A 21,388-nucleotide genomic window follows, 5' to 3' on the forward strand; every position below is an offset into this window, starting at 1 on the left:
CTCAGCAACTAGGAGGCACTGTTTTTTGTTGGAGTAACATTCAGTGTGAAAATCTATCACAGTGAATGTGAACCAAGGTGTTGCAGGAAGTGAAAATGATGCTCCAATGTTTCCCTAGATAAATAAAGATTAGAAAACATATTATTTCAAGACTGAGTGCTAATTGAAATGACTTATTAAAATGTTTGAAAACACTAGACCCAAGTAGAGTGCACTGTCTATGCAGCAAGCTCTGCCTCGTTTTCCCTTTATATTTTCCTGTAACAAGCAAGCAAAGTCTTGACTACTAAATGCCAGGCACAGGGACATGGGGGCTATTTAGTAAACATCTTTCAATTCCATGCCAGTCGGCCGGCCGAGAAGCCAGGCAGCCTCTTAGCTGCTCCCCTCTATGTTGGGATGCAGGGAAACAGGCCGTCTATGGACCCAGGGGATAGAGGGATGAGAGGGGAAAGAATAGAAGGCAGAGGAGGGGGAAAAGAGACAGAAAAAGAGAGAAACAGGGCACTGGAACACATCCACAGATTAACCCTCACGGAGGAGATGGAAAATAGAGCGGAACAGAACATACGTGTGTGTGTGTGTGTGTGTGTGTGTGTGTGTGTGTGTGTGTGTGTGTGCACAGAGAGAAAGAATGAACAGCTACAGTCAGAAGTGCCTGGGTACCACAACACATGGGTACCCATTATATGTACGTGCCATGCAGTGGACAGCAACCAAAAAATCAGCTAATACACACCTTTAATTCTACAGTGCCACCCTCTAACCCTTTATCTCATTCTTCCTACACACCTCCTTCCCTCCAGCAGCTTATCCTCTTCTTCACACTCCCAAATAAAAGCAGCAGAGAAGGTAGGCCAGGGCAGGAATAGGAGGTGCAATGAGGGTTGCTTGATGTTTTGTGCAAATCCATCATGCGTAGATACTGACATTGTTGTATACATTTTAACCTGATGGAAAAGTTTGAATACCATGGACCATTTGTCCTAGTGTGCGTGTTCCTCACTTCACAGGGCCAAAGTTCTGTGTATAAATGTGTGTGGACTTGCCTCTTATTTGGGGTCAAAAAACATGTCCCCATAAGGTCAACATTTTACTGTAGGGACTCAAAGCTACCAAATGCAACTTATGCTAAAATTAGAATGAAACTTGAAAGCAATCCACTCCGCTGCTTTCTTCTCTGCTATGCTCTTCTACCACTCAAAACAGTTTTTCCAGTATTTACAATAATAGGAATGCTACAAAAGTTATTATACATCCAACCATCCATCCATCCATCCATCTTTATCTTCTACTTATCCCAAGTTAGGTCATGGTGGCAGCACATTTAACGAGGGTTTCCAAACGGACCTCTGTCCAGCAACAATTTCCATATCCGGCGGGATTCCAAGATGTTCCCAGGCCAGATGAGATCTATAATCTCTCCAACATGTTCTAGGTCAACCCCAGGGTCTGCCACCAGCTTGACGTGCCTGGGAGACCTCCAAAGGAAAACGCCCAGGAGGCATTCTTACCAGATGCCTGAACCCCATCGACTAGCCCGATTTGACGCAAAGGAGCAGCATCTCCCTCCAGATGCCTGAACTCTGTCTCTAAGGTCTATGACATACCAAGATGTCAGGACCTAGGTGAGCATCCCTCTGCCTAGTTTTTGGAGAATTGTCGCCCACACCTTTGGCAGTAGTTGGATCCTCACCGTGGGCTTTTCACACTCTGAGAACACTCTGATTGTCTGTTCGGATATAGATATAATATCTAATGTCTATAAATGTCTATAAATATGAGATGAGCCATTAGTGGTGTAAAAATTTGTTTGCACATACTGCTTTGTTCACGGTTTGCGTCTACAAAACCCAGGGTCTTCAGGCTTCATTTCTCTCAAGCAGGTGCAAAAGTAAATGCTAGTTTGCCATCGGCTCAAGTCTGTGTAGTCTCATGTTCAAGTGCTACTTTTTGGGCCATGAGAAGCCGACGCAGCAGTTGCGGTTTGTTGCCGCTAGTCCTTTGATGTCAGCTTTGTGTGTCATGGTCCTAGTGCTGAGCCCAGCCAACCTATATTAAGGAAACCTATTTCAGACACTTGTACAGTATTTGCAAGTTAATACTTTCGGTCAGTACCCAAAGCTCATGACCACAGTTGCAATGTAGACTGATGGGTAAATTGAAATGTCTTTTTTTCAAGAGTTAGAGAAGGTACGATAAAACACAACATGCCTCACTCAACAACTTGTAAAATTGAGTATCTGGTGAAAACAACAGGGATTTTTCTATGTGCTGATAAAGAAATAAATAAATACTGTCAATGTGTTTGGATATTTGTGTAATGGTGTGTCACAGATGTTCGCTGCTAAGCTCATCAAACAGCTGATTGGATATTTCTCTGTACATTGAACTCTGGATGGCATTTGAAGTGGACATTTCCTCTCTTCTATCATTTCCCTTTGTGAAGGGGTTTTTACATTTAGAAAATAACACAGATTAGAGTGTACTTCTGTCAGAAGCTGACACTTTACTCAAGATGTTTTCATTACGGAGTGTGGGTCATCAGTGTTTTGGAAACACTTAGTTCTGTTTTTTGATAGAAAATAAAGCCAGAAAACAAAAGAAAGAATATCAAAACACCAAAAACCTGCCCGAAGAGGGAAAATAAGGGGCACCACCACCCCCACAGCGTGAATTCTCTATGTTTGTGCAATATGCTCAACAGTGCAGAAGTGAAAGCATGTTTTGCCATTTTTTTCTGTGTAAACTATACTGAATATGACACAATCCACAAACAAGTGAAAAAAAACATGTGACTAGTAGAGCTCCAGTGAGGACATTCGGTCATGAAGGCTACTTTATGTCACTTTTCCATCCATGCTTGTTGAGATCAGATTTGCCTTGTTTTTCCAGAAGGGTCATAAGCTGCTTTGATTATGGTTTCTTGTTGATCCATATGACAAGATTGTGGAGAGATTTCATAAGATCTAATTTTATACACAAAGTCTGTGTATAAACATCAATCATTTCTATATTATTTGATGATGTTGTATGGGACATGTTTTAGTATATCATATCACTGCTCTTACTACTAAGAATATTGCTATTGTTTCAAGGTAATATATACAAAGTGAAAATGAAATGATGTTGCTACATTTTCGAATTAGGACATTCAATTGCATAAGGGTTTATTCATCCTTGTCCAAGCATAATGAATGTTTACTTGCCTTTGATATAATGCTTTTGCTTGTGTTGTACATCACATGTTCCCCCGCTGTGGAGAAGGCTGCCATGTGTGTGTGTGTGTGTGTGTGTGTGTATGTGCTTCCTGTATCTGTAGTTGTGGAAACAGAGGGGGCTGTACACATCCAGATACACAGTCAGATACACAGGGGAATAGCTGTGAGTGAGTACTGTTGGTTTGTTTGACAGGGACCTCTTACCTCTGTCTCTCACACCTCAGATAGAGAGAGACAAATACACCGGGATGGCAGATAGAAGAAGATAGCAGATGAGTGAAAGGGAGAGCAGAGAAAAACATAAAGATAGAGCACGAGGTGTTGAAGACGGGCCTGTGGAATAGAAGGTGTAGCATAAAGGAGCAAAAGCAAAGCACCAAAGGAGGGGCAACAATAAAAGCGTTGGGGAGAGAAGGAGAGAATTAAGGGAGGAGAGGGGTTAGGGAGAAAGGGAGGGGAAAGTGAGAGATAAGGAGGGAGAGAAAGCTTGGCACTGCACCGGGTAGTGGAGGGTTTATTATTCTCTGTAGCACTCAATCAAACGCCGGCCCTCTGAACAGAGAGCAATGCTGGCGAATCATCCTGGGGGCTTTCTCTCTCTCTCTCTTTTCTTTCTCTCTCTCTCTTTCTCTCTGTCTCTCTCCATTCCTCCCCTTCCCCCGCTCTCTCTGTGTCTTTTTTTTCCTGCGGTGTATGAGTGCTATCCATCTGTCAGCTGTCAGTGCCAGTGAGAGATATACAGAGCTGTCACTTCGCGTCAGCCCGGGTTTCGGAGGCCCTTTTTTGCAGCTGCCGCTCTACACATACTTTCCCTATGGCAGCACAGGAGCGCTGCTATTAAAGCACAAACATGGCACACATGCAAACAACGCTGATGTTAGATTTATTTACAGATACTGGTCTAATTATAAATGTAAAGTGAAACAATCAGTATTACAAACAATCATTAACACTACTTGACTTCTTGCTGTCTGCAGTCTTCTTGCAGATAAATAAATAGATGAATAAACATGTTGACCTGCTTCTCTCAAAAACAGTTTCTCATGAGCCCTGTTTTGGGTTAAATGCCATGGTTTAACCGAAGTGATGAGTTGCGGGGACACAGCAGGCTCATACATGCTAAGCGTTTCAAATGTTATCACCCCATTAAATGGGCATTACCAGTTGTTATCGCACCCATAATTACGTTTCAGTAGGAGCACACTACACCATCGGCGACACTGCGCAAGGAGTAACAAAGTCCGGATGGATGGGGGCGCAGGAAAACTTTTTGGCAGCAAACAAATTGTAGGCAGAAAAGACTTTGAAACAAGAGACAGCTGTTGGTTGCCACTTTCAAATGGAGAGTCAGTTTTGTTACACTGGTAAGTTGTGTGCTATTGTGGCTACAGTAAACTCAACCAGGCTGTTTGTGCATAAAACCTAATATTCTCCACATTTATTATTTTATTACAGCAAAAAAGGTCCAGTGCATGAAAAAGTGCCACTGAGCCAACTAAGAGATGGAGTTGGACCCCACTAAACTAAATCGTAGTCCCTTCAACAACTAATAAGTGCTTTTGAGTGGATGTGTAAGAACTCAATCTTTAGGAAAATAGCTCACCAACTCAAATCCTTTTAATCTCAGTTCAACTACGCAAATGAGAGGAGGGACCAATTTATTATATCAAAAGTTAAACCACTTTTACCCACCCACTTACAAACGATGTTACCCCGTAGAGCAAAAAACCTGCCAACTCCGACTCTGATAAACTCTGGGACTTTGCTTCTCTGCTGAAAGCAAATACATTATGGACAATCTGAAAAATGTTGTTTAACAGTCAAAGTGCAATGTACACACGAGCACATAAATCACTGTCTGTCATCTTGCCAAAACTGGACCAAAAATGCATCTTTGGTGTTAATAGTTTCTTCTTTTTTTAATCAGGTGAACAAGCCTGTTTTTCCTTCATGGTAATTGTTTTTCTGTGTTACACACATTTTGAGAGAAAGCTGTAGGGTCTGTGTTGCACCGGACGTGTCTTCGACTAGCGGGAGTGGGGTTAAAACAGGACGAGTGCAGTGCCAAACCAAACTGGGAGGCTGAACGGGTGGGATGAAGGGGTAGGTGGTGTTGGGATGGATGTGTGTGTGTGCGTGCGTGCGTGTGTATGTGTATGAGGGAGGCAATTACACAAATTAATTGCAGGCCTCTGCTGACACCACTCAGGAAGAAGACGTGGAGGGTACGCATGTGTGCTCTATGACAACAAGAGAAAAGGGGACGTGTGTAGCTTCCTTCCATGCCTTCTATTTGTATATGTTGACAAGATTGCCGGGGGTTTTTGTGCCTATTGTGCCATTCCTGCCATTCCATTGCCAATTGTGTTGGGTTTTGGGGGCTCGTTATTAGAGGGTGACAGTTTCTGGGCGGAAACAAACAAGACTCTGACGATTAACACCATGTCACCGTGTCAGCTCATACTGTAATCCTGATATTCTGTCTATCGCACATGTGTGCAGAGAAAGGGAGGGGGAGGTGAGAGGACAAGGACAGTGAGAATATCATAAAAAAAGAGAGGGAGAGAGAAAGAAGCATAGCCAAGATCCCGGGAGAGACAGATAAAGCTGTGTCGTTCATTGAGGACATTGCGTACATGGCGGCGTACAGTAATGCAATGTTAACATTCCTCCCAGTCACGGGCTCTCCACAGGATGAGAGCAAGGCCTGCTGGGGGATCTGTTTAGTTGATCAGATGTGCCAGTGCTCTCGCCAGGCAAGGGAATAGACTAGTGTTGGATACAATAGAGGAGCAAGGCAGACAGACTAGGATGAGATAAAGGATACTGCTGAGAGGAAATCCATTGTAAGGCTAAGCATGAATACCATAGCAGGCAAAGAGCGACATAGCAAGATCTTTGTATGTGTTACAGTGGGGGTTTTGTAAGAGTATCGAGGCCTGCTATAAATCAGTCTTAGCAGTTTGTGTTCTGTGGAGTTGTATTAGTTTGGTGCCCTCTGTAAGCCTACCTCCAAGTTTCGTCTTCCCTTGTTTGGACCTGGAGGATGAGTGAACCCACTGCTGCTGCCAATATACAAGAGCTTCATCCAGTCACTGATGATAATGTGAAGGTAGCGTTGGGTAATCAGCTTATTCTGTAACATAGGTTGGCTGCTTGTTCAACTACATCAGCTAATTCACATTGTGAACAGAAGATGTGACTAGTGGATGTTTAAACAAAACTACAGCTGACTGCTACGCTAAGTAACAAATAGCATGAAGAAGTAGCCTACCTTTGTTTTTTGTAAGTAGCAAAGTAAAGCAGAGGGTTTTATCTAGTGTCTCATGCTAGTGCCAGCTTAAGTTTGATGTTTCAGCTGCAATATTTCATAACATAATCATATATTTTGTTAAATAAAACTTTAATTTACAACTGGTCTAGAAACCAACGTTGCATGTAGAAAAAAAGTACATTATTTTTCTGTGCAAACTAAAGAGCTTTAGTTTGACTGAACTCTGGTTCTTTTTTCCCCTTAGTGTGGTTAATTTTGTCATGTCTAAACACAGCAATAGCACCTGGGTGTGTTACTAAAACTACTGTACTGAGACCTCTTGGTATATTGCCCACGTAATTGCCATGGTTATAAGTGAGTGCGAATGGTACAGTTGATCCACGTTGAGCTGCAATTTTTATTTTTTTCCAATTTAGAAACTGGTCCACTGATTCAAACCAGGGTAAACTCAATATATTGAAATATAATGAAATAAATAAACATTTGACTTAAAAAGACCTAACATGAATTTTAGTGACCAGACAACGGGTGTTATTACTGGGCAATGGAATAGATCGTGTAGGTATGAAATATGCCATACTGTATATCTATAGTATAAGACAAATACAGGTGCTTTTTTAAATGACTTGTCTTTTGTATCTTGTTGTGACAATGACACACAAAAAAAGTGCACCGCAATAAGATGAGGTTAAATTGTTATTATTGCATCAGGCACAGTTGCTTTGAAAAGAAAGGTAAAGCTAGGCCACTTTATCTATGGGCATTTTTTTATCAGATTGTAACTCAGCGGCACGCCGACGACAACTCCAAAGCCTCTGCAGGCAGATTGGCTTCACCTTCACACTCCCAATCAGCTTTTCTATCATAGAGGTGTCACATTAACATACATGCATGCACACATGCCATACAAAATAGATGGCAACTTGCAGATGGGCATGTTTGTGTACGAGTAAACACACACACACCCACGCACGTACACACACATGCTCTCTACCCCATCCTCCAGCACCTCTCAAACCCATTATTGGCAGCAGTTCAGTGACGGCTGTGTGACTGCCAGTACTGCGGATCTGCTCCTGGAGCGAGCTCTCCCCATCAGCGCTGGCTTGATTACCCTGATGTATGCACACCCAGACACTTGACAATCTCTCAGCATTTACATATGCAGCCTCAGCACTCCACACTACTTCTGATCTGAGGTGTATATGTGTGTGTATGTGTGAGGGTGTGTTTGCAAGATTTACGGTGTATGTGTGTGCAAGTGCTCGTAAGGCAAGTGGGAGAAGATGAGGAGAAAGAAGGGAAGAAATGGCAGCTCTCGCTCGCTAAACGTAAAACAAACAAACTTTAATCCGACGCCGAGCCCCTGCTCTTCAAAGCCGAGACGGAAGTAAGAAAAAGAGAGAGAGAGCGCCTCACCTAAGGGTGTGCAACACTGTAAACACACAAACAGAGCGTTTACCAGCCGGCCCGTTATTCATTCTCATGTCAAACACATAGCACTCAGAACTAACTAACACTTACACTACCGGGGATAGAGCTGCGTTAAAACCATCACAAAAGCCTGCACTTGACTGATGTTTTTCTTTCTTTCAAATGAAAAATCATCATACAAACAACCCCCCTCACCTCTAAACCTGATTCAAAAGGGCCTGCCTCTTGTTCTTTCTTTCTTTCCATCTCTGTCAGCGTGAGGGAGGCTTCGATGAAAGGCAGAAACAGAAAGACAGAGCGAGAGAGAGAGAGGAGGTCTGGGGAGTTGCACTGTGTCGATCCTTTTTGGCTGGCGCTTCACAGGGAAACCGGGCTCGGCTGATCATCATTAAAACGCACACAACTTGACATGTTTATTTAATGGCTGCTCCCGGCAAAGACGGCAAGCTGCTGCTATCTCTCACCGTCACATGTTGATCTACCACCATGCCATGTGTGTGAGAGAAAGAGAGATGTGTGTGTGTTGGCATTAATATTCACATATGTGACTTTAACTTCCTGCATGCGCTATATAAAGGTTTCTGCATTGCTGTGTGTGTAAGGTGCCTCTGCCACTCTGTCCTGTGCAAATGAAGGCAGGTCAGGTCATTGTGTGTTTGGTTTAGTGGACTGAAGTGATTGTTTCTCATTGTAATATTTACTCTACTTTCTACCGTGACTGAATAGTGAATACAGATTCGGCCTTCTGCAAATCTCCAATCGAAACAATCCGTGCCTTTAGTTAACATGCCAAAGCAGCGCCAGCCTGCAGTTCTCCTGATTTTTGGAGGTTACTGACAGTTTCCATAAATACCGTTGATAGCTTCGGATCACATCGGCCAACAATGCAAAAATGCCACACAACGCATGAGTGAAGTGCACTTTGATCAGTGAAGAAGGGTTTTCTTCATGATCTGTAGTTAATGCAGTGGTTGGGTCAAAAGGCTGTTCGAATATGTAATGTGTCATATCGTTTGAGGGGGGTGCTGGTAAAGAAAAACTGTTTTTAAACATGTCAGCAACTGTTTTAAGTCCAGCATCGTGAGGAAATGAAACATGTATATTACTTCATCACCTTGGGCTTGAATGTGAAACTATATTAAAGCTACAAAATGTAACTTTTTCAAATATTTACTTTGATAGAAATATACCCAAAAACCAATTTTAAGGTGGTTAGGTGTTGTCAGAAGCTTCCATTACCAGATTCAGTGAACCTGGTACTCTTTAGCCATTTTCAACATGTGAACTCTGGCCTAAGTCCAGAGAATCAGGTCTAGGCATTGCCCAGATACGAAGATACAGTGGGACACTGTTTGAGTCAGAAGTGTTTTCACACGAGAAGAAACTCAGTAAGGGGTGGTGCCTGGCCAAAGTATGCAGGAAGCACAACTGGATCGAAAAAGTATGCGGCAGGAAGCAGCGTGTTTACAGCACACCGACGCTGTGACAGTCACAAGAAAAAATAAAACACCAACAACACTCCCATTCGCTCATTTTTAATCCTCCTGACAATTCAGGATAGGGCAGCATGCTCTATCCACACAAGGTCACACACACAGTACCCAGACAGTGTACTAGAAGGCTCCTAGGATAAAGTCCAATGTCCGGGTTGTCTGACTTGGACATTGGACATTGGACAAGTCTGGAGAAGTTCAGGGTTGCAGTACATGAGTAAAAAGCAGCCTTTGAGAGTTCTGTAGGTTTATCTTAACTAACCAGACAGGATCAGTTATTTTGAGGTTTTTGAGTTCTCAGTTGTTGCGATTTCTTAATGGCTAATCTATGTCCAGGCCTAGTGTGGTAGAGCATAGACGAGCACAGGGAGGTACACCTAAACATAACAGAGAGATTGATTTTTGACTGCATATTGTAGCTTTAATTTAAAACCAGTAGATATTTAGTATGAAATACATGTATACGAGTCTTACAAAGCCTCACCAAACATAAAAAATCAATTATCTTATAACTAACGGTAATTTACCATAAAGAATGAAAAATCAAAACATGGTCTGATGTATTTGCTAGAGCTGTCATTAAAGCAGTGATGAAAAATGAGAGAACAACACTGTTGGTCTTGTGGGTGAAACAGTAAGGAGAAAAAAGAGTGAGTGAAAAGGGATCAGAAGTATAGAACAGAGCAGATGTGTGTGTGAGTGAGTGAGAGACTGCAGCGCGGATTAAGGCAACACACATCCTTTTTTGTTTGTTTGCGAGTGTAAACGCAGTTTGATGAAATATTAATGGTGCCTTCCAAAATGCCTTGTAAAGGATCCTCTGTCTTTGACTCCTCCATCTGTAGCACCTCAGGTAGGCATTTAGTATGCCGTTCTCTCTGTCAGGGGGGAACCGGCAACCCTCAGTGTGTCGAGCTGTCAGAACACAATCCACCACAACCCCGCCTCTTCCCCCACCCATGTGACACACCTGAAGTCCCTCTGTCTGGGATCCTGCTGCCCCACCCATCCACCTACATAATCATCAGCCAAGACTCCTGCAATAAAACTTTTAACAGCACATTTCTTGTTGTGCTTTTATACTGACAGCAGCGCATCAAATAAAAGATAGAACAGAAGGGCTGTGTGAATGATTGATATGTTCTGACATTTAGCTCATATTTCCTGATGTAGATCTTCTTTTTCTTTCGGCAAATATTCCGAGACATCCTTTCTTGTGAGGTGGATCAAGTTGATGAGGAGCGCGCTGATATTGATTGCACTTCAGAGAGTTGCTTGATTGGCAGCTGCCAAGGATCTGTAGATCTTATCCTACCCGTGCACCCACCCAGGCATCATCCCAGAGCCACTACAGAGGAATGGGATACACCGACGGTCCCTCGTCTCCCTCTGCTCCGGCTAATTCTGCCTGACGGAGGATGGGTAAATGATAGCACTTGTCGACAAACAAGAGTCTTGCTTGTGGTTTGCTGACGAAGGCCTCGAGTTGGAGGAAGGAATCTGATTTCGAAGGCAAAGACTCTGGCTTTGTGAGTGTGGTGACGATGGCGGGTCTTTTGGCTTGACTGACAATCAGTCATCCTTTTGTAATTACAAAGGTGTAGCTTCCCACAGTGTCATCATGAGTGGTCAGCCTGACATCCACAAGGCTTCCTGTCACAGGGAATGGTTAATTATAGTTCTCACAATACATACTGAAGTGGGGCGGGGTGTTTAGGCATGCCAGGCTTCACAATAGGCTTCATTTACAACATTTCAATCTTGTGACTTGAAGCTGATTTGTTTCTATATCTTTTTTACATTTAAGAATGAACTCTTGTTCTCGTATTTTTATGTTCTTTCAACAAAGATGGTTGAAGTATTTCCCTATCCCCTAAGCCTCATACAAAGAAAGCATAAAAAATATATATACAAAGTGGGAAAAAAAGATGGCGACTGTTGCCTGAGGAGGTTTGGTTGTCATAAAAAAGCTGGGTTGGGATTTGTTGGTGTCACTCAATAAATCAGTGGGAGTTTAATTACCAGCCTGGTGTGGAGGAGGTTTGACAAGTAAAGTGTGTGTATCTGTGTGTGTGTGTGTGTGTGTGTGCATGTGCAGGTTGAGAGCAGAGAAGCCGTGACAGGCACTAGCTCCGTGAGTTAGCATTCCTCCTGGCCCGGACCGTACCAAAAGCCTGACAGAGCAGAGCTACCACCTCTCTCTCTCTCTCTCTCTCTCTTTTTCACACACACACACACACACACACACACACACACACACACACACACACACACACACACACACACACACACACACACACACACACACACAGGGCTGTACCATTGTTCGTGGATGGGGTGGGATAGGTAGAGAAGTCCGCTCACAGAGTTGCAGCTAAGTCTCTCTCACACTAATCCTCCCCATCCTCTACCTCCGCTCCACACACCACCTCCACCTCCTCCTTTTATAAACTGTGCTGGGCAGGAACTTTGGTGGCTAATCTCTGCCTCATAGTCCAGCGCACACCGACTCTGACCCTCAGCCCTATAATCCTGTAACCAGAGAAAAGAGCGAGAGACACAAGGAGAGAAAGGGAAAACAAAACAGAGTGAGACAGAGACAGGGAGGCAGCAGGAGATGAAGCATGAGAGAGGGGACATGAAGCAAAAAAAAAAAAAAAAAAGCGATATAATGTTATATAAATACAAAATGCAGAAACAAAAAGAATAACAGAGACACACATTGTTGTTAGGCCCTCGCTGACACTTCAATGTTTCTTCTGTGTTATTATAGCTACTATTAATGCATGACTTCAAATTAAATTATTAATAATTTCATTGTGATATCAGTGTATAAACATGCCTGTCTGTGTGAGAAAACTGATATTTTGCTTTGGCAATATTGTAACCAGATTCCAATAATGCCTTGAATTGAACAAGAGGGTGCACCCATTCAGAAAAAAGTGAGAGAAAGAAAATAATCAGGAGAAAGCAGGTAGAATAAAAGGCTGGCAGAGAAGCAAACACAGGTTTGACAGAGGTAGGAGAGGTGACGATAAGCAGTAGGTAATGTTTTTCTTCTCCAATTCCCTTTGAGCTAACATCCAACAATTTGAAGGTTCAATGGGCAAGATTACAGTTCTGGTAGAGATGAGTTAAAAATACAGGGTAAGGTGAAACACTGTCTGCAGTGAGTGAATGACACACACACACACAAATACACAGAGGCCATCAGCATGCTGCATTGCTGTGCTCTGTGCTCGCTGTTATTGGCTGATTTCAGCTGTAGCACAGATGAAAAGAGTCAGCCTTACAGCTGTCAATTCAGATGGAGATCAGGTGGTGGGAATGAACAAGGAGAAAGAAGATAGTGGCTGTGGTTTTGTCTACACACACATACACACACTTGCACACACAGAAGATGTCAACGTGCGCATGAATGCATGCATGCAAAAGGAATCTGCAGATGCTAACCCTTAAAAATAAATCCTAATCTCTTTTTCAACCAAAGGATTCTACTGTCACTCGCTGATATTTACTGATTGCTGTTCTTCTCCTCACTCTTTCACACTGAAAAACAATGGCAGCTGCAAGAAGAGATTTTTCCATGTGTCTCATCATTCAGCACTTAAAGTCGACTGAATTTTACAGTTTTCACAGTTCGGATATTTGCCAATAATTCACTCACACACACACACACCCACACACACACACACAGACACACACACACACATCACACACATGTTTTATGTTTTGCAATTGATACGATTCAAAGTGGTTAACATACAGCCAACCAAAAAAAAAAAGAGTGAAATTTCCCAAAGAGAGTAATTAATTTCCTGGCACCTCCGTTGTACAGCAAATTAAACAATAAGTCTATAAAACAACACTCTGATGTGCAGTAGATTTCAGTGCTAACCGACAGATGCCAATCTGTCTCTCTCTCCTTCTCCCCCTCTCACCCTACCAGGCATGTGTGCTAGTTGGCTGAGAGACATTAGCATTTGTTTTACCCCTCATCCCATGTGCTACAGCCTCAGGCACAACAGTCAAAGAGACACCACCACCTCCCAATATCTCATCTCATCTCTCAGTATGTGTGAGTGTGGACGCGAGACAGACTGTGTGCTCTCGCTCATACACTTTTGATATGTGCTCGATGATCTGCAGAAATCTCTATGGCTTTACTAGATATCACTGATTTAGCCATTTAAGCAAACAATATATTTTGCACTCAGCATTGTGTAATCATTACTGTTCTAAGAGATATCCATAAGCACCTCACATGCCTGTGTTTGAGCCGGTGCATGGCCACAGTGTGGTGTGCATGTGCTAGTGCGCCCCCTAGCTCTCAGCAGAGGCCTATACTCTTCCTTTCCCCTCCTCCTGCTGTTCCTATCTTTGCCCTACATATGAGTCCCGGAGAGAATAGACCCATCTAATACCAGGCTTCAGAGAGACGCTGTTTTGTCATGTTTTATATCATTCTACTAATGGCAAAAAAGCAGGTCCTCAGACTAAAGACTGCGGTATCCCTAAAGATCTCTGGTAACAAATGCTCTGCAAAAGAAAAAAGAAAAAGAAAAAAAGAAAAGAAAACATGACTACTTGCCTTAACAGAGCTCTCTGGTTCAACCAGCAAAAAGCTGTTGTTCTGTAAACAGTCTAAGAACGGACGCGTTTTTTTGATCCGTATTGGTAAGAGAGCGGAACGATAAAACAGAAAGACGAGCGAGAAGAGAGGGAAAAGAGATGGAGGGAAGGGAGCGAAAGATAGAAAGAGAGAGAGATCCAACAGATGGTAGATTTGGCGAGGCCTCTGCCATGCAGTTTATGTAAAAGCCTGTCTGGAAAGAGCACAGACCCCAAAGCATCTCTCACATATTGAGGAGTCACAATCATGGCCAGCCTGCAAAGTGACACGACCTTAATGTCGGTCATTACTGAAATACTAGCGCCTTTCTTTAATTCGCCACCTTTTTCTAATCAAATGTGACTTCATTGTTTCATATAGTATGTGCTGGATAATAATTACCTCACAGCCATAATGATCAATAACTGTGTGAAGCAGTAGAGCTTATTGTTTGCTGTGGTTGAAAAGCTTGGCAGATGCCAAATGGGCAAATTATGTGTAGAATCCATTATTATTTACTCAAAAAACATACGTCTTCTAAACTATCTGCATTATGGCAATTTTAATGAAAACCTGTTTAAATTTTAAAAAAAACAAAAGAAAATGTCACCGTCAAAATGTGGATTCACACATAAACGTAAACACGTTGGTATTTTTAAACATGTCTGTAAGAATCATTTTTGGCTTTAACTAACAATTGTTTCCTTTTGAAATAAATACATAGTTAATAAAATGCTGAAATTAGCAAATAAAGGGCCATTTCACCTTTTATTCTGTGTTATGTGTTCAAATATTCAGTTTGATTTGACATAGTGGAACATGGCTTTTTTCCCCCACAATTTTTTGTTTGAAAATTGAAACAATTAACCACTTATCAACATATTTTTTCTGTTGATTAACTGAGCTGCTGTAATTCAAGGTGCACACACACACACAGAGATAATCCTAATCCAGAATAATCCATTTGTGTGCATATTGTTGTATTCACAGTGATTCACATCTAATTTATTTGAATATTTTGGATAACAGTGCAGTGGGCCAGTGACAAAATGTTTAGCACAAAGTGAGTGGACACACTTCCACCCACACACACAGCCCCAAAATCCAAAATGACCTATTTGTTAGCATGTGTGACCTGCAACTGTCGATCAGCACAAATTTGTGAAGCAATGAAGCATGCAGCAGAGTCCCGTCAGAGCAGAGGCTAGACATCATCCCCATCCCCTCCATCCCGAAGAAGTGTGTGTGTGTGTGTGTGTGTGTGTGTGTGTGTGTGTGGTTGGGTGGGTGGGGAGATTTGGGTGAAAAAGCACCATGAATGTAAAGAAGCAAGAGGAGCTTGTAGAACTCTGCCATAGCAAGTGAAGCTCATCAAACAGTGTGATTTAATGTCATCCGCTGGCTTGCTAAAGCATCTCCCTCTATCCATGAAATGTTGAAAAAAGGACTTCTATTCAAGCTGGCATATTTTTATTCCTCCTCTTCTCTCTCATTTCACATGGGCTGCAGATGCCTTAATTGTGCTCGCTCTTCAAGGCAGCCTTTTCACTTGCTCTTGATAAGTCTTTGATATTCTGTGCTTCACTAATTGTAGTCGCTGCAGTACATCTATCTTTTTTCAATTTCCTGATAATTAGCCTCTAACTCTTTCATCTGTCTTTTCAAGTGCACTAAATCTCCTTCTCTAATGAAAGTTACACTGAACCCAACAAGGTTGACGGCTGGTAAAGAAAAAGGAAAAAAGAAAAAAAAAAAAACACTGACTGTTTCTCTTTCTCTCTCGCTCTCTCTCTCCCGCCGTGGGCAGGCCCTGTCCTTGGCTTTCTAACGTGAAAATATTCAACCAAAAGAACACAGGAGCTGTTTAATAAGAACATGCTTTAAAATGACTCCGGTTTAATGGATGGGAGAAGTGAGGTGAGCGGAAGAGCTAACCCAGAGCGATATGCTAAAAAGATCAAAAAACTCAGAAATCACTCAAAGACACGGCTACACTCCCAAAAGAATCGGGGGTGCTAAGTTATGTATATAATAACATTAGCACAACATCATTTGAGTGTGACAGCCTAGTTTGAACTCCGGAGCCCACCCTCAACTTCTGCTTTGGCAGAATTTATACTTCCTGCATATTCAAAAACCAAAAATCAGAGCAGGAAAGATAAAACTGCAGAGCAGCAAACTCAGACAAAGACCATTTGAAGTACAAGGAGTGTTGCTCCATTACAGTTTTAGGTCTTTTGATTCAGTGCTTCCATGGTGGAAACGCGCTATTGAGAGCATTACTGGGAGAAATGCAAACACTGACGACATGAGAGGAGAGCTGAGAGGAGAGGAGGAGAGAGAAAAAAAAGGCATCAAAATTGATTTTTCAATCATGCTTGCTGTTTCAAGAGGGCGTCACATGTTCTAATGACCTCATCCCTCTTATAGTGATGTGAGTTATTTCACACCGGGCCGTTTTAAACTAAGAGGAGTAAGGTGGCGGGCAGGAGGGTGGGTGTACTGCCGCTAAGTAGGGCTCAAAGCGGTGAGGGGGTAGTAAAGAGGAGAGGTGGGGTGGGCTAAGGGAATGGTTAACAGGGTCATTTAGATTGGATGGGAGATCGATACTGAGAGGTAGAGAGGAGGTGCATCTCTGTCACTGTGATGTGTGGCTTCAGTGTGATTGTTCTGCGGACAAGGGAGGGGAAAAAGAAAAAGGAAGTGCTGTGTGTGTGTGTGTGTGTGTGTGTGTGTGTGTATGTGCAAGCTGTGAACAATCATGTCACCATCCACCAGTGATTTAAAACACATTTCATGTTTTTTTTTTGTTTGTTTGTTTGTTTGTTTGATATTCCCTCGCTCAGAGGAGGAAATGAAATGCAATGTGCAGTGAATGTTAAGCTTATTAGTTGTCTTTTTTCTTTTTTGAAGGGTTAAAGGAGGACAATAGTGACATTGAGATGGTTAGAAAGGTTTCTTTTATCCATGGGATGTATGATGATAAGTTCCAAATGTAAAATAAAAATGATTGTCAGTCAGTGCACAACAAGGAATCATGGGTCCAAATGTGCAATTTTTGCATAGGTGCCACTGAGCAAAGAACTTTAATCCTGAAGCTTTACTACACTGCACCCAAATCATTTTTAAGGCAAACTCTAAGGGAAAACTTGGACCTTTGAGTTTAAAAGACAACAATGATCAGAGAGCCCAAGCAACAGCTTTTTACTGAAGTGTTTTCGGTCTGTGTCTGAAACGTATCACCTGGACCAATGGCTTTTCTTAACCCTAACTACTCAACCTTACCACCTCATGGTTGATCTTCAGCTCCCTAACAACTTCTGGCTAACGCCTATGGGTAATGGGTTTATCTCCTTCCATAAATTTAGTTAAGTCCTTTTTTTTGTACTCATTTCTGTTGGCAGGTATAGCAAAGCTATGAATTACTGCATCTGCAAATCCAGCTATACTTGCTGATTATCATATAGAACAAGAACTGTAATATTTATATGCATTCTTTGCCCATTGCTATAGTTAGTATAAATAATTTAAGAAGAGACTGTCATGGAAGAAAATCTTGAAATCATGTAGTACCCCACTGATTGCCACAGGGACATTGTGTGTTCAGAGGTCAGAGGTCAGGGTCAGCAGCAGAACAGCTTGTAGGGAGTCAGTGTGTTGATCAAAGTCCCCTCTGGAGGCTGGACGCTTGCTGACACAGCTGCTTAGATCCAGTTTGAAGGACTTTCTTTGTAAACACATGAGAAGAAGAAAAACAGAACTCACTCACTGAAACAAACATCTCTGAAGTTGTTCTTACTTGTTTTCTTTCTTGTACTGCCTCTATTACAGAAAATAAAGTATGAGAGAAAGAGTAGGAAAACTATCTACAGTAGTTCTCATTTTTAAATTTTAAATCAAAATAAAGAAATTGATATGAAGAACACCTTGGAGCATGTGCAGAGAAACTTTCTATGTGCAGTGCCTACATTATCCAGCAGAAGCAACTAAATTCAGTTGGTCCTCACAGTCAGTCACCATCTGTACTTGTGATTCAAGTAAAGTGAAAATCATGCAGACTTTTGAAATACGCATTACTGGATCTGATCATAGCAAATCTTCTCAAATGTGGCCATGTGGCTAAAGGCTCAATCTCCTGGTAGGCCTTGCTATTTTTTTCTCACCCCCCACATCTCTACTGAAATGGCTCAGCTCTCTCTGGTTTTAGAACTGGAATGTGACATATTTGGTGTTTTTTTTTTTTTCATTGTCCTTCTGCTTGTGCTGGGATGTGGGAGGCGGATCAGATATCACCGTGCTGGGTGTTCGCCAGTGCCTCTCGTTTATCAGGCTGCCCTCCCTCCCTCCGGGGTTTCTGGGAAACGAAGGACGGACGCAGGCATCATGGACAGCCAAGAATGACAGGTGCTCCTCTTTAACAAAAAAAAAAAAAACTACACCAATCAGGTGCTCATATCACCAGCCCCGTCACGATCTGGGCTCCTGTAATTTGATACGGGTTCCTGCAGCTCATTAGCAAATCTGGATCAGAATGCCGTGTTATGGTCCCCTTTGTTATTTCACAATGAAAGTGTGTTTCCACAGCAGGGATAAGTTCTGGCATTAGTTGACCATTTATTTTCATGCTATTGCACAGTATTTGTGGTTTGTGTAGCTAGATACTGGGTGCACAAACCTCACCCTGTCTGCTGCTAATGAGGCTTTTTTGGGAACTAAACTTTAAGGAACTCTGCAGGGACTCTGGCAAAGTCTCTACATCTGATATCATTTGCAGCCAAAACTTTGTGACCTGCTCATATCGATAATATTTCTGGGGAGTGAAGATATCTGCTCAGTGTGATGAAATCCTGTCAAGTCATTATCAATTGAAAGGGACAACTGGTCCTACAGTAAAAGTTCAAAGTTAAAAATGGTGTTTTGCTGCAAGGTAAAAAGTGACTTTAATTTTTTGATTTTATCATTTTATGTCAAGGTAACTGTCAATCAGTCGGAGACATGTGCTAGGGAGACATGATATAAACAACTTGGAATGAATCAAATAATTTCTTTGTGAAAGCTGTGATTGACACTTTTCAACAGACACTTTCCCACATGTGGAGAGAAAACGGACACGTGTGTTTGATGCTCTTTTCAACGTTTATACTGAAATGACTGCAGACATCTGTGAAAATCATGTTAAATTATGATGAAGTCATTTCATGTTTGACATGAGGTCAAACTGTTTTAAGTGCACAAAACTGATAACAGGTTTGCAACAAATGTGTGTTCCTAGCCAGACACGTTGTGTGAGGTTCTCCCTGAATGCGTGGTATGCTGACAGTGAGTGACACTTGTTCTCTAGCCTTTAAGCACTGGGCTGAAGAGAATCCAGAGAATTCGTCGCACCTCAACCTCACTCATTTCCACCGCTTATATTTAGACACAGAAATCACATCAGTAAAGCATCAGGTAATTGCACTGTAATTAATTTACAGTCCAAGTGGTTTCTTAAAAAGTGTGTTGTGAAAAGTACAATTTGAAGTGCTGTGATGGCTGTCACAGTGCGGCCGTCGTACGCGACAGCTCACGGTGATGTGAACACTGAGCAGCTGCTGGAAAAGTGAGAAAAAAAAAAGTAAAACTGTTGTGTACACCGATCAGCCGCAACATTAAAACCAACAGGTGCTTTTAATGTTACGGCCTGATGGATGATATTATTCATTTCTGTACCCACTTGGACTTTTCTCTTGTCCTTTGTTGGAAAATACCAGATTTTACAATACCTAAAACAACTTAGGCGTCAAACTGAACTTTAAAGTACAAATAGCTGCATTTACTAGATGCCATTTCTTCCCTCCCAGTTTTATTAGAGCTAATTTAATTTCTTTCTCAAGGGTGGGAAAACTAGCTAGCTCTTCAAACTTTCAGAGTATGTAATTTGGTGTAAAACAGTAGCACTTTAGGCGTTCTCCACCAGTGAAATTAAATGGGACCCTGCAGGGTTGTGTTGTAGGGTATTAAGTAATGTTTATTGATGTTTATTCTCCGAGGGAGCAGCATGAAAAAAAATCACTCTTCAGCTTTGATTAATTTCCCCCCTTGCTCCACGTAAACGATGAAGCTGAAGCAAAATCGCTCTTTAGCCATGACTAAGAGAGACTACAAGTGGAGCATCTCTCTTTAAAACCCCCTCATGCTGTTTTATGTAAAAAATGGACTGTGACCGTGAGGACTTTTTTTTTTTTTTCTTTTTTTAAATGATGGCTAAAAGCTCGCAGCGCAATTCATCACCTATGAGTTTGAACAGCTGGTATGTCTTCTTTTTACTCTTTGTGGATGGAGATCACATTTAACAAGACAGCAGCCTCAGTCAGAGCAAATTCAATCTTGTTTTTGTCATTTTTATGGAGGGCAAAGATCAAACAAACGTTCCCAGAAATATTTAAATGTCATCAAAACATGTTTTCCACATTTTGTTGTTGATGTCAGCAAATTATTCCATTATGTGTCTAGTAAATTTGAGCCAACGCAAATATACAAGCAAATTGCATTATTTTAAAGAATAAGACAACAGATTTTAGACCTTTATTCACTTCCTTCAGCTCTCAGGAATATCTAAAGTGGAGCCTCTGTTTGTTTCCTCTTTGAATCACCTTTTCCTAAGTGTTCCTGTGTGTTTCTGCTTGGCTGGCTGCAGGACTGACACCTCTCCCCAGATCCGAGCATGTTCAGTCGCCGTCCTGCTTGCCCCCTGTGCCAGCCTGTCATCTTGCCTAACCCATCACTCTCTCACAGCACAACAAGTCCCCACCCGTCTTACACACACACACACACACACACACACACATATACACAGAAAGCAACGCTCTTCACTCTGATAAAATAAAATGAAAGGCATAAAGAAACAAAGACAGTGTTGCTATGACAACTTCAGACTAAAACTATACATTTTCATCTATTTCCTGCTCTTTAACACAAACACGTTCACATACACCTTGCAAGTTGTTCATTACACAGAGGTATGGCAGAAGTTGAGGGCCTCTTGTGGGAGAAATATATTGTAACCTTGCTGCCTTTTACATACATACCACTCTGTATTGGCCATCGTTTGCTATTCGTGGCAAAAAGTTCTATTTGTTGTAAGGTATAAGTGATGAGAGGCAGTGCTTTACAGAGAATTTAGAGCAGCTAAGAGGTGCTATTAGGCATGATGCGAGGAAAAGCTGAAACCTCTAAACTATTCTAAAAACACTCTGAAGCACTGTATTGAGTGGCTCATTGCTTTTACAAAATGACATTATTATAATGTTATTCTTCAGTGGAAAGTACATGACAGAGATAACCTAATTCATTATTATGACTAAATTGGACTCTT

The sequence above is a fragment of the Channa argus genome, chromosome 7 (genome assembly GCF_033026475.1).
Source record: "Channa argus isolate prfri chromosome 7, Channa argus male v1.0, whole genome shotgun sequence".
NCBI lineage: Eukaryota > Metazoa > Chordata > Actinopteri > Anabantiformes > Channidae > Channa > Channa argus.